We start from the raw sequence: 15,254 nt of genomic DNA, 5'->3' as shown, positions 1-15,254 counted from the left end.
CTAGTCTGGCACTGGCACCTATGCCACTATTGGACAGAGGTAGCCTATAAATGCTTATATATAACCATTAAAATATGCCCCTAAAAATAACCTCTAAGGTAGCAAAAAAAAATGCTGGATACATTTAGGAAGCTTGGCTAGGCTTGTAAAGACCCATGTGGTCATTAGCATAGTATATTCCTATGAACATCTGAACCTAGGAATCCAAAAGAGCCCCAACATTTTATCACTTTCAACTTTAAAAGTTAATTGAGAAAATCTTAAATGAAGAAGGTTGAATAATAGAATATTTACCACAGGACTGCCTCCTGTACTACTAATGGACAGAGGCAGCTCCTAAATGTTTTATTCCATGCATGGGTATGCACAAATTATCTGTGGTATAATCCCAGTTATTCTCACTATGGTTACTAAATAATTATCCACCACTGGGGATGGATAAGGTCAATCTAACATCAACTAAGATAGGTCAATTTAAGCTCTAAAAGGGAAGTCTTGGTCAGCTAGTCTTAAAATGACCTGCTAGGGCAGCTAGCCTAGTACTTACATATGGACCTATAAAATAGAATCATTAAACCTCTTTTGTGAATATTGAACTATATTACCCAATCTGTCTGTAATTCTTGGGTCCAGCTTACCTCACTTTTCCAATTTTACTTTATTTTTATTTTTCATGTGCCTCCCTTACATTTTTGTTTACTTTCTTTTATCTTAATAAAACGTAGCCTTTGTCTATCAAAGACATAGAATGACCTTGCTCATATTTCTTTCCCCTCTCTGCTATCTTGAGATCTATATCAGCACTGTAAATAACAATGGATACTGCTATGTTGCTTGGTCTTTCTATTATTCAAAAGGGACATAGAGTTCTACTTAGCATGATGATGGAGCTCTTAATGCAAGTAAGTAAGTGGTTAATGTAACTTTAATATTACTGAAATTTAATAAGACTTAAAAATGTTTCAACAAGAAGAAGAGATTCCTGTGAAATGAATGCCAAAGTGGTGACAAAATCCAAAGACACCCTTTAAAGAAATATTCACTTTTGGTGAAAAAGAAAAATATTCCATCTTTGATAAATTCTTATAGTCTCCAGTTGTTTGTGAGAAACAGTATCATATGTAACTCTAATTTAATTATGTTGCTGTAGACCATAGGATGCCTTGATTAGGACACATGCTATGTATTCAATCCGGGTCCCTAATAATTATTTGAATTTTTTAATGTTCGAATGTCATACGGTCGGCACCATATGATCGAACTTTAAAAAGTTCAAAGGTGAAAAGCAATGGCTCCATATGGTGTAGAATGGGAACATTTCACTTTTCTACACAGAAGTGCAATCTCAGAATTGGTATATTTAAGTAGGGGGTGTGGGGGTGCAGGGGGGCTTGTCCCCCTGCTCAGAGCATTGAGGTAATTTTTAAAAATATTTTATTATATTTTCGATATTTCAAACTTCACTCATATGTTGCCGAACATATGAAGTTCGAAGTTTTGAAACTTTGAATTTATAATATCGACCCTTCAATCCATAGTGTTTTGACACACCTAAAAGTATATTTAGGACAAAACAGTAAAGATTCACTGATGATAAAATGATAGATTGTGTGCTGCAGCAGTTCTTAGGTGTTACAAGGTATACTCCAACCTTTTCTTAACTCAACTAAACCTTCCCAATAAAGCCTTTCCCTCAGCCCAGTTGACCCCTTTGTTTCATTGGGGTGACTGCCAGGTACCCTGGCCAAGGAAGAGACACATAACCCATTGTATCTGCCCAGGGAGCATAATTATCCAATTTATTCTCCCTCTAGTGAGAGTCCAGTGGAGGGTTAGGGACCAGCTTCAGTGCCAAAAGAGTGACCAACCCTAATCCCCACTTTCCCTGCACACTTAACTAACTTTTCCATAAGCAGAACATGCAGTGGGAATTGGTGCTAGATTGTCCATTATCTCAGCAAGGGGTGATAAGCCAGCAGGAGAAATGCTCAAAGTGAGGCAAAAGTGGCAGCTTCTCTGGTCTACACTTGAAAATCTTGCTTTGTGCTTGTACCTCATATGTATACTCTACTTAGCAATTCCCATCCCCCAAGAGAGACAAGCAGTCAACATTTCCTCATTTCATTTTCTCTCTCTCTGCTAGTTTCATCAAGTATATTAGCTGATGTTGCCTAGGTTATAGTCAGGACTTTATCTCTCTGTTTTAACACAGCTGACTGCAGAGTAGTTTTAACAGTCTTACTAAATCAGTATTCATGACTTAAGTGACCTCATTAATGAGGGTCTTTTCATGTAGTTTGCATCTGAGTCTTGGCAAATCTCACCATAATTTTAACAATTTTCTGTGGATTTATACAATATCACAAATGTGGGAGCATATGTGGTACTTGTCAGGTTTTCAGCTCATGCAGTAGCAAGGATTACCTAAATATGTGGTGTATGCTTTGTACTCCTCTTAGAAATGTGCAGTCTGTGTTAATAATATAAGATAGTCCATGAGCTCCACATTTTCATTCATTTGAAGGATTCTGTACATAGAAAATACAACTAATACCTCTGGTATTCATTTAAAACTGAAAGAGTTTATTACTAGTCCTCATATACAATTGCAGTTTTATAACAATACTGAAATACTTACTAAAACAAAGGTATTTCTCTGTGCCCCTCTCCTCCCCCCATGTATGTGTGTAAGAATATGTATATGCATACATATAAACGTATGCACACACAGATCTAATACAATTAGAAAATGTCTGGTTTAAGTCTTGCGTGGGAAATCTTGTAATTGCTTATGGAAAAACCATGCCATTTCTCACTTCCCATGATGTAAAAAGATGACTTGAAACTATCCTACATTGTCTAACAGTGAAATACAGTCAGACAAATAAGGTTAATCTGAAATATTTTTGTTATTTAAAATAAGTAATGCAGTACAACTTTTCTTGAGTTATTACCAGTACTGTGTTTTAATGGAATAGATGATTAATAGGACAGACAGAATTCCAAAAAAGCACTCCGTCTATAAACTATGTATTTTACCTATAAAATGCGCATTATGTTTGTCCATATTTGAAAGAAGTGCAGCTGTTTTGAATAAGTGAATTGTAAATTTTCAAGCACTAATTGATTGTCCTTTTTACAGACAGACAGCAGTGAAAAGAAGATAAAAGTCCAGGACATGCAGATGAGAACTATGTGAAATACAGCTTGTGAGTAACATAATTTTATTCTGTGATTCAAATATCTAAATAAACTATGTATTTTAACTTGAAACAAATGGAAAACAAATTATCTTAGCATTTAAAAGTCAAATCATGGTATGCTTGTTAAAATAAAATCAAATTCAAGGGTATTCCTGAACCAAACTTAATTTTAGTGGTGATCATTTCTTCCAGGATTAAATATCATGCAGCAAATTTAGAAACTACTTGCAAATATTAAGCAAATCAGTTAACGCTTCACCTAATTTCCAAAATATCTTAATGAGTTTTCTGTTTTCTAATAAATCATTACAAATATTTTGGTAGTGTATTAAATTACTAGTTTTGTGAGTATATAAATGCTAGCCTTTTATTAGGATTGTTCTGCTGCATCATCACTGTTTAAAACATCACAGTCTTCCTAGCTATTGTTCTCTGTACAGTTGTATATTCCATTCTTTTCAGCATACCCCATGTTATTATCCTTTGTTATTTTGAGATATTGTCATACTGTTTACTTGCAGACATATTTTGCTCTTTTGTAAATGTCTATAGTGCTTTACATATATTTTACAGAGACGGTATGTTTAGAAGAGAAAGCATTGCTTTATTAAAGTTAAAAAGAAGTGATTTAATTGTGCTACATTTGGTCACTGTTGATATACAAAATAGTAAAAAGGGTTTGTGAATGGATGGATGAATTTATGAAAGGATGGATGTCAGCTGTAGTGTATCATAATTTTCATGTAGGCTATAATAGGGAGAATGTTATATGACTTCTTGTGCAACTTTATATTAATAATACACAATGTTTAAAATGTGGACATGTTTATGATAGCTAAAATAAAGGTGAAAAGAATGCACTTTATTTATTATTTATTTATTTGTTTTACATTTGTTTACTAGGATAATTTGACTGGATACATGTTCATTTTCAATGGAGGCCCGGAGAGAAAAGCTCCAAAAAACACATTCAACAAACTGTTACATTTTTACAGTTTAAAACACAAAATAAACAAATAAAAAGATTTGTACACAGATGTAAACAAACACAACAAACAGATATACACAAATAAATTATTACATTTTTACTCAGATGGAAAATTCTAGACAGTCTTTTTAAGAATGATAGGGTATTGAATGCCTAGTAGACTAACCTGGTAGTAGATCCAAGGAGATCATAGGATATATAAGTTAAGAAACAAAGTGTAGGCAGAAGTCCTCCATGTGCACATGAGTGATGGTTAGAGTTAGTCTGGATTAGGACAAGGACATAGCCATCATTTTTAAAGTAGTGAATCAGACTTTTCTTGAACTGAGGTAGAGAGAGTTCAGATGTAAGATTAGCAGGAAGAGAATTCCAAGGTTTGCCAACAGAGTTAGCAAATGGAGATTCTCCGTCTGTGTTGTTGGATTTGAGAGTTTGAACTAGTAGTCTTTCAGATGAACGAAGTGCACTAAGGTTACTGTAGGGGGTGATGAGGTTTTTAAGTACGGGTGTATTATCTGGTTGGTAGAGGATCTTGTGTGCCACTATTAGTTGGTTAACCTGAAGTAGGTTAGGCAGTTCAAGCCATTCTAGTAGATTTAGGTTATGACAGTGATGAGTTCTGTAGGCTGCATTGGTAGCAAATCTAGCAATGTGATTGTAGCTGCTAGAAAGTTTATTAAGGTCAGTTTTGCTGAGGTTTGTAAATAGAGGGGAAGCACAGAGGAGGGTGAAGAGTAGATGTGTATGAGCAATTACAGTTCTAGCTAATGGCGTTAGGAAGGGCTTGATCCTATATAGTGAGCCAAGTTTTTTATTAACTGTTTTAATAGTTTTATTGATATGCAGATCAAACTTAAGGTTATTATCTATTATAACTCCTAAGAGTTTGGTTGAGGAATCTGGGGAAATAATGGCGCTGTTGTTGGATTTTAATGTAAAGGTCGTAGGGTTAGACCTGCGAGTGGGGGAGAAAAGCAGCAGTTTAGTTTTATTAGGATTTAACATGAGACAATGGTTAAGGAGCCAGTTTTCAACTGTGTTAAAAGTATTTTGGGATAGAATCTGCAACTCTGTAGGTGAAGTGTCAAAGCATACTAAAGTGGAGTCATCCGCATATTGAATGCATGTTGTATTTGAATATTTTCAAATTTTTGAATTTGAAACTTTAAAATCATGTTCTACGTAAAGACTGTGATCATACAGATGGTTTTCAGTAACTTAAAATAGTTAAAATGTGCCTTAGATCTAGTAGCCTAATCAGTTTAGTGGTAGAAAAAAGTTTGGGTAAGGTCTTTTACTGTCATATTACACTTTGTATTCAAAGAAAAGGTTTGCATTGTATACTTGCAGGTAAATAATTAAGCAAGCACATATTATTATTACTTTTTAAACTGTTGTATTAGTGTAGATATACAGAGTCTATTTATACATAGTTTTATGTGAGCTCAACCTGATGAAATTTTTGCATGAAAGCTAGGCTCATTTTACCCTTTAAACCCATCTCATTTTAATTCTATTTGCCTAATTTATTTTTATTTGTGTGTGTGTGTGTGTTTGTGTTTCTGTGGGTCTGTGTGTGTTGGCTCAGTTGTTATGAACGATATACTTTTCGTGGGTACATATAAAATGCACCTGAGGATAGCAATCCTAAAATGAATTCAAGATCACTACAATTAAGGCCATACATTATTTCATTATTTTTGACTTGCCACTGAGGATGATAAAATATGCACTAATAAATGGCAGGCTCTACTCTTAACTCTAGTAATTAGAAACCCTCTAGGAAGATGAAGAATCTAGGCTAAGCAAGTAACTTCTGTTCCTTTTAAGGATACAGCGTTCCCAGTGCAGAATACAGTTTGAGTCACACTCGCAACATTTTAAAATCAGGGAATGAGTAATAATGTAGTTAACTATACCAATATCAGATAAAGTAAAGATACTAGATACGTCATAAAAATCTGTGTTTTTCTGGCTGTGGAGCAGATTACATATGCTACATATTTTTGCACTGAAAAGAAAAATTCAAATGCTGTTTTGTTTTTGCAAAATATTACTACAACACAGAGGTTGTAACTTCTGTAAGACTAAGACTGATTTCAGTATAGCCTGCTCAAGTTTTCAGATTACACCATCCCTTTTCCTACAACTACTCAATTATTAATGCTGGAATGTATGCTACAATACCCACTAGTGCATTTTGTAATCCTCTCCGTGGGCATACTTCCACTTTGTTGAGGCTTGTGATAATTGACCATTTGAAAGATGAATCTTGTAGTTCATTTAACTACACTCTGATGCATTGCTGAAGCTGGTAGTGCACTGTTATGGAGGTTGCCTTTTTCAACTGTAGTGGAACAATGTAGTTGGTATACAGAATGATGCATTCTTCCCAACAATAATGAAATACAATCAATAATCCTAAAAATAATCCAATTTTCATTAATTATGACCTTAACCATCTTACTACCTCATTTGCATTGAATAACCACTGCTATTTCAAGTGATTTGTCTGTACTGGACCTTAAGATGGGATTGATAATTGTGACCTCATTTTGTTTTAACCCAACCCCCTACAACTTCTCTGTATTTGAGAAGGGTTTGCATTTCTCCCAAGTAAGGATTTTGATGTAGTGGACTGTGTTTTAGAGTTAAAGTTATTTGCTAGAATAATCAATTAGCCAGTCACTGTAATGGTTTGGGTAATTTTCAGGGAAGTTACAACAGGTTGCAGAAGGAGGAGAATCCATGTTTTGTCTTTAGAATCACCCAGAACATTAAACACATGTTAGAAATGAATAAAGTGGGTAGAGAATGTAAGGTAATACTTAAGAGGGGAACACAGAACTGTGTTTCTTGCAATCAGTGTTCATACATTTATTTTTATTGTATTTTATTTATTTACATTTGTTGACCGGGAGTGTCCGACTGGACGTAGGTCCATTTTCAGCAGAGGCCCGGGCAGAAAAGCTCCACAGTTAAAATAAACAGGCAATAGTTACATTGGATTATTAACAATATAGCATAGCAATTACTTACAACATATTTACAGATGAGGAACATAGTACATCAGTAGACAACTAGAATCTTTATCTGTGAAGTACATAACAGACATTAACAAATGTTATAATAAGAATTTCCTGCTGTATAATAAGTACTATAATAAGTATAGATATTTACAATAAATGTATTAAGTTTGGAAAACGTAATGTGTAGTAATATTAAAGGAGAGTATGGAAACTGCCATAACAAAGGGCTTGTTTCTATTTAATTGATCTACATACCCATGATTTTATCTTGGTAAAATTGAGAGAATGCTTCACAAAAGTGTATATAAACATTGCTGTAATATTTCTAAAAAGAATCCCAAGCATGCATTATGCAAACATTTTGAGGCATGCAAAGGGTACAGAAAGTTTTTTTTTCTATTTTGAAAATAATTATTCCAGATTCCAGGGGCAGAGCATGGAAGGAGAAGCTTGAATACAAAAAAATTGTTGTGGCAATTTGGGCTGAATGTAGCTACTGCTGATCTGTAGCTCCTGGTCTCAATATGCGTGCAGCTAAATTGTGATTATACTAGTTTAATGTGGGCAGTGATTGTCAATGTTAGTATTATGAAACTATTAGTCTATCATCATTTTTTATTTATTTATTAATACATTGAGTTAACCAACACAATTGGTGCATTTAATATTTGTGTACACATTGCATATTTTATAGTATGCTTACACATAACATTCAAGATGGGCTTCAACTGATTATTATTTAATACAGCTTGTATATGTTTCTAGATTATTGTACACAATTTGCTGCTACAATGGATGGAAAATGCTATTTTTTAGATTTCTGACATTTATTCATTTGAAGAGCAAGTTTTTTTTAGATAGGTTCTTTTTTGATTATCATTAGGAACTGTGTTACATGTTTTATATGTTTTCAACCTTTAAGGTCACCATATTTATTCACTTTTTACTTTTTAAAAGGTTATTTAAGGAAGTGATAAATGCATACATGTTAGTTCTGAAGAAGTCTTTTTAATTTGCACAGGATGAAAGTGCTATACTACTGTGGAGATTTTATTTTATTCAATAAATTTATATTCATCACTAGTGAACTCACTTTTTGACTTTCACTGGAAGATATGTAAACCCCCTTCTGTGACAGGTATATCATAAAGAAAAATATCCATCATTAATAACATTTTGAATAATGATTGGATTTCTAATCTTAACCAATTTGCAGTATATGGCGTGCATTGATTATGCCCTTAGATCAGGAAAAAAAGACATATTTGTTATGAGCATCTCTGATGTCAAAACAATGCTAAGCTCTAATATCTCATAAAAGCATAACAGCAGTCACTGACGGGCATCAGAAAACACCAATGAGAAGCTACAACAGATTTTCAAAGCTATAAAACACTTCTCTGTGCCACTCAGAAAGGCAGATTATAGTACTTATCAAGTATCAAAGCTGTTAGTCTACAAGAAGTATACTTAGCTTTTGGCACTGTCTGTATGGCAGCTTTAAGTGTTTTTGAAAGCTGTAAAACACGTAACATTCTGCTTATTTTCTAATAATTATACAACAAAAATTCCTTATACTAATCCTTCTTTTTGACTGTAACCTGTTAGTTATATGTTCTCAAAATTAATGTCAAAATTCAGCTTTTAAGCTTTACTTTGTTCCATTCTCAATGTTACTTTCTTAAGACCTGTGTCTGAAATGAACAGCATGCTCATTATGCTCAGAAGCTCAGTCACAGTCCTCATTTGCATGTGTTCAGAGTTGTTAAAAGTTTACCTCAGAAGTAGAGAGACATTGGCATCCACGCCTAGAACACTGAACAAGTTGGTTATGTTTGGAGAAACTTGACTATAGCTCATTGTAGTGCATGGAGCTTCAGTGGCTATGATGCAGTGCTACTGACAGCAGAAAAAAAGTGAAGTAATACAGTCTGCACTATGAAATACATAGCACTGTCACAAAGACAGCAGTCATGAGCTATTTGTGGATCTAAATTACAACTTTAAAAGCTGCTAAGCACTTTGGTGTGCCTGTGTGTATGTGTCTGTGTATGTGCACCTGTGTCTGTGTTTCTGTGTATCATTACAGCCAAGAAAACTGTGCAGAGCAAAATTTATTATGCACTTCTTTGACTTCAGAACATTGCATAACAAGCCTTCCTTTTTTCTAATTTTGAAGTGCAGGCAGTATGATATATGCATTACATCTATGTAATAAAATGCTCTATCCAGTGTTAATAATGCATCTGTTCCAAAAATTATTTCAGACTCATTTACTTCTGGTAAAAGGTATCATATCAACTCTATGTACTAGTGTTGCTTTAACAGCAGTGTTAAAATTTACAGTAACTGATATTAAAACAGTGACACTTTAATGAGTGACACATGAAAAAAAAAAAAAAAAAATATATATATATATATATATATATATATTTTTTTTTTTACTTATGACATATACATATCCCTTTCAACTTAATATGGGATGTATTTTCTAGCTAAATAGCAATCAAATTTGCAATATAAAAGAATCTTAAGCATTTTTATACCTACTGTCTAAATTAGGATTTGAATTATTAGAATGACCTTTAAGAACTGGCTTGATGGTCCTATATTAACTATTATGTCAAGATAAAAAATGAATGGTAATACTGAAGAACTTTGTTTGCAGCCCTGAGCCTTCTTTATAAAGCAGATGTACACAAAACGCATACATTTTCATTTTTTTGTCACTCTGTAGATCATAATGCTATAACATTATTATTATGTTTACAGTCTTTAAGGGATAGACTGAAAGAAAAAGACATGAGAAGAGCTGAAGTGGAGATATTTATGAATGGGGATGATTTTTTGTGCCAAGGGAGACAAAGATACTGAACGTGGTTTACAGATTAAAGGACAAGGGGCACAAGTAGTCAGTGAGAGTGAATAAAGTAGAGAAATACAATTTCACAGACAAGTGTTATTGGTTATGATTGTGGTGTGAAGTTTTATTGAAGTCTTTGTGAGGAGGGGACAGACTTATTATATAAGGTCCTGGGAAATTTTTGAGGGTGGCCAAGTTAGTAAAGAGGTTGATGACTGAAAAAAAGTGGGTGCACAGTTTCTAGGTGACTTGCACAGGGATTTAAATTGTGCTATACTCTTGGCATCAAACCTCCCTTTTTATAGTAACTAATCAAAGTGAGACACATCTCATTGTTTATACCCAAGAAATAGTTGACAACAAACTACATGGACTTAATAATAATAGAAAACATTCTTTTTTCTGGGGGACCTCCCCACTACTGCCACCTGTAGCCCTCCCAAAACTCTTAATATACTAACTTTCAGACTGTGCAAATTGGGAATAAAGGGAAGCTTTGCTATTCCCTTAAGTTCCGGGATCTGCTTATAACATTACCGGTCATAACACGGAACTGATTCAACAAAATATGATTGCTGATTTTCACCCCAGTTAAAAATACATTGATAAACTCTGTACCCTGTACTGCATAGATCAGTAGACACAGTAGTCAGTGTACTTCGCAAAGATAAGAAATAAAGGGAAGTTCCTGGTAGCTGTAGACCTAGCTCAGTCATCAATGTACATGCCAAAAGTTATGGAAGGATGCAGGCAGTGAGTAAGGCTTGTGTCTCGGAGTTTACCTCATATTTTCTGCTGTCCCTCCTAAGTTAATGATTTTCTGGTGAATTATTGGGAACTGTAGTCTGACATTACATTTGAATACTTATTATTGTGCAGAAAATAAATATTGATGCTAAACCTGCTGTTCTACCAACTTTTTAGGTGAATAAGAACAGTATTTAAAAAAGTCCCCGATTTTGATCCTCACCCAAGTACGGAAGCATTTGTTGCGAATTCTTAAACAAAGAAGCTGAGAGGTATGCTACTGTCTGTTTGGCAGTGTTAAATACTTTACAGGCTGTCAAAGCCAGTAAAACATTTTGTAATCCTTCATTTTTTTTCTGTAACTGGCAAATAAAGTCCCATGCACTACAACAACTATAATAAAGTAATCAGTCATTAATGCTTGATATGATGTATAGATTCACACATAATAAGCAAGTTAGAGTTGGGGACCCAATCATAATACTCTATGGTTTGTATCAGGCTTTGTTGTCAGTCCTGTTAAGAGTGTCCTGTGCCCAATGCATGAACCCACTGTGTAAAGAAGAGTATTGCAATGCGCTGCATCCACATGAGACATGCCACATGACACATAGCAAGTATGATATAAATGACATAGAACATTAAGTCAAAGATGCCATGGTACACTGTCCTTGCCACTGTCTTCCCTTGAACACCTGCACACTGTACCAGTGCAACCACAAAGTGATTCTTTCGTGTCAGCAGTGGCCCCTGACAGCAGTGGACCCATTCATTATGCTGCCACTGCAAGCTATGTTGCTCCACATGCATGATTTGTGAGCCTAATGCACATATAACTCGAAATTCATTATTTATAGGGAGCAGCTGTGAATAAGAACAAAGTGAGTCCTAGTGGATAACATCGGTAAAACACCAGCACAGAATACAATGCATTGGCCATCATGGGGTGAGTGCATCACTCAACAGCAAACAATGTCAGGATGCAAAAGTATGTGTAAATGACCACTGTTCCCTGACACATCTGTTAAGAATATAATGTGGCATGTTGTGAAGCAATGAGCAAGCATGAAAATACAGTATGTACTGTAGACAGACACGAAAGTGTTGTACCCTATGTACCTACATTATGGAGACATTGTGGTGAAAGCTACACATCACTGAGTAAAGCATTAAGAGGACTAGTGATTGACATTACTTACATGATCTACCAATGTAAGCATGCATATACGTATCGTAGTTATATTTCATAATTATTGGAGATTTAAATTTGTGTGATTTCTTTGGGTAATGAATTAACCCAGTCCTTTACAGATGTATTCATCATTATATTGGATCTCTGTACTATTCTATAGGCCTCTAGTAAATTCTACCATGCTTTTTTCCAGTTTTGGGTACTTTGCAAGTATGGGTTTGCAGGTATCACCCTCTGAGTTTGGGCATCTCGGTCATCGGTTTTGCTGAAGTGGTACATCTTACAAAGCCTTTCTAATATAAAGAAAGATAGTTTTAGGTCTCTGCAGGCAGATAACTGCAGTATCAGTAAAGTTTTGGAGATCCTGTGGACATTAAAAACTACATTTGTTAAATTCAGACAAGTGTATTTGTGAAAGCACTGCTGCCTGTTTCGAACATTTGAAGGGAATATCCCTATTTAGATTTCTGTAGTAAATTGGGAGATAAGTGCACATTTCTGCTTGTTCTCTATTGTTTTTTTTCTGTATATTCATTACTGAGGTTGGGCAAGCAGCAATGTCTTGCTGCTTTTGTTCCAGTACCTTCAGAACTAGCCTTATCTGGTCTTGAGAATTATTTGTATGCTAGTCAGTCCTTTGCTTAGGGGCTTATACTTTTCTGGAACCTTCTCAGAGAGGATCCATCATTGTATAGAAGCTACATTTTTTTCATTCCCTTTTTCTCCTATTCTAAGGAGCCTGAGGATGCCAGTAGTCCTATAAAAGTTCTCATTATGTGGGAGGGATTGTTGTAACAGCATCATCTCAAGCTCCATGAAAGGCCTGGTGTCATAAGTTTCAAAATAATGTCAATTAAAGAATCATGTATATACATTCTGCTTCGAATAAAACACTTTGGTTTCATTTGTATCATTATCCTTTATGTGTGACGACATTGTGGTGGCCTCTACTATAACTTAGTTAACAGGGCAACCCCATCTGGTTTCCATGAAACGTCCTGTACTATAACATGATAATACCACCTCCTAATTTATTAAGATGCAGCATGCACATGCTGACCTTTAGCCTCAGTGGATATGAGAAAAATTTTGGATAATACGCATCCTGATGGTATGCCTTTCAGGATAACTCATGGATTCAGTAAATGGGCCTGGAATAGCAGGTATTAATACTCATTTTTATTAGGTGTTGTCTTATCTTATTCTCTGTCACTGATGTTGTTTGCATGGTGTGTATTTTTCTGACTTCAGTGGTTACTTGAGTTATTCAGTTTTAGGAGTTTTATGGCGCTTTTGGTCCACTGAAAACCAATATTCTTTCATTAGTTGCTGTTGGCTTGGTTTTAAAGTACTGAGCTTTGAATTTACTAAGGGTTAAATTTGAATATGTATACAGCAATTTCCTTCATTGAAACCTGTAAGGCAAAGAAAAGTAGCAGAAGGGAAAACAGCTTTAAAAGCTGTTATATAGTTTATTCTGACACACTCATAAACCAAATAGTAACAGGCAAGTACTTTAAGAAGACTAAATCAATAAATGCTGTTACTGAGTACATAATCAAAGAAACTGCATGAGAGTGACACTTCTTAAACCCATATTTAATTATGTGGGCACTCTCTGAGAAGATAAACCTTCAGTTGCATACACTGTACCAGATCATTTAACAGCGTAACTATAACAGAAAACAAAACTGTTCAATTTTATTTCAGGTTTGGTAGACCTGGTGAACAAGGAGGGAGTTCTGGATTGAGCTGATGGTCAGCTGTGAGGAGCGCCAATAATAATTAAAGAAAAGAAAAAGAAAAAAGAAAAGAAAAGAAAGCAAAGCTAGGAAAGTCAGTAGAATTGTGTCATTCTTTTTAACTATTGGATCACTCATATATAATCTGGAAAGTGCCTTTTTTCTCTAACCTGTTAATATTTGGTATGAAATACACATACACACACACACACACACACACACACACACACACACACACACACACACACACACACACACACACACACACACACACACACACACACACACATATATATATATATATGGTTCTACCTGACATAGTCGAAACCACACAACACCGACAACGACATCACCGACACCACATAATCGACAGTCCATTAACACGAAACCTCACATACCCGACAACGAAATAACCGACGGTACACAAACACGAAACCCCATACATTGCACACACCACAATAACAACAATTAAAAACAAAACACATCCCCATTCCACAAACCACACACACAACACAAGCACACCAAAATCCTTACAAACCCACACTAAACCTTACCCTAACCCTAAGGTCCGTCACTATCGCACGCATGCCTAACCCGCTCCCTAACCCTAACTCACTTAACCCACCCCTATCGCCTCCCTAACCCTAACTCACTTAACCCACCCCTATCGCTCCCTAACCCTAACTCACTTAACCCACCCTTATCGCTCCCTAACCCTAACTCACTTAACCCACCCCTATCCCCACAGACCGTCAATATCCACACTTACCTGACTCGCACCCTAACGTCCGTCACTACCGCATACTCACACAGCCTTTTCCCATGTCGGCATCCTCGGCGTCGGTGTTGTCATCCGTCGTGTTGGTCTTCTGCATTGTCGATGTTCTGGAGCTCCGGATTCCGTTGTCGGTCTTCTGCGCTGTCGACGAAGTCAGGTAGAACCATATATATATATATGCACACCCTGAACAGACACCAAGCTGGTTAACAACAGTAAAGCAATACTCCTACTTAAAAGCAAATCTGCAAGCTATCCTAAAAACTATACACCAATAATATGCCTTCCAATGATGTATAAACTATACAGTGGAATTGGTGCCGACATAGTTTATAGTCAATAAAACAAACAAAAGACTCAAGGGGACAGTAGTACGAAGCTGTCAAAAATATTTAATATTAAGCGCTTTTCGTTTAAAACTAAGTTCAAACTTCTTCAGATACAACCAACATCTAAAAGACATTCCTTTAAACCATTTCATAATATCACATGATACACACATACAATCAGGAAGAAAGGTGGTGAATAATTAATTAGTTACATCATGATACCCGCTCACCAAGTTCATCCAACTTGCAAGAAAATATATTAAAACCTACACTTTTAGCATTTACAGCTAAATATATCACATAATTAAAATCAAGTGTGCTGAAAAATTATTAAACTATATACATTAACTAAGTAAAGCATACTATTTAATCACTTTAAAAAT

At 35.3% G+C, this 15,254-nt stretch overlaps 1 protein-coding gene across 2 annotated transcripts in view; it reads left to right on the top strand.

Annotated features, from left to right (window-relative positions):
* The window catches only part of KCNMB2 (potassium calcium-activated channel subfamily M regulatory beta subunit 2), a 1,871,591-nt gene that overhangs the window by 1,051,579 nt on the left and 804,758 nt on the right, over positions 1–15,254 (top strand). For both annotated transcript variants that reach the window (XM_044070129.1, XM_044070130.1), the window contains exon 3: positions 3,143–3,209. The gene's annotated coding sequence lies outside the window, so the exon portion shown is untranslated. The remainder of the gene's footprint in view (positions 1–3,142; positions 3,210–15,254) is intronic.

This window comes from Protopterus annectens, chromosome 4.part1 (genome assembly GCF_019279795.1).
Source record: "Protopterus annectens isolate FY-2018-M chromosome 4.part1, PAN1.0, whole genome shotgun sequence".
NCBI classification, from domain to species: domain Eukaryota; kingdom Metazoa; phylum Chordata; order Ceratodontiformes; family Protopteridae; genus Protopterus; species Protopterus annectens.
The sequence above is the reverse complement of the archived record's forward strand: the minus strand, read 5'-3'. Positions and strand labels throughout refer to the sequence as shown.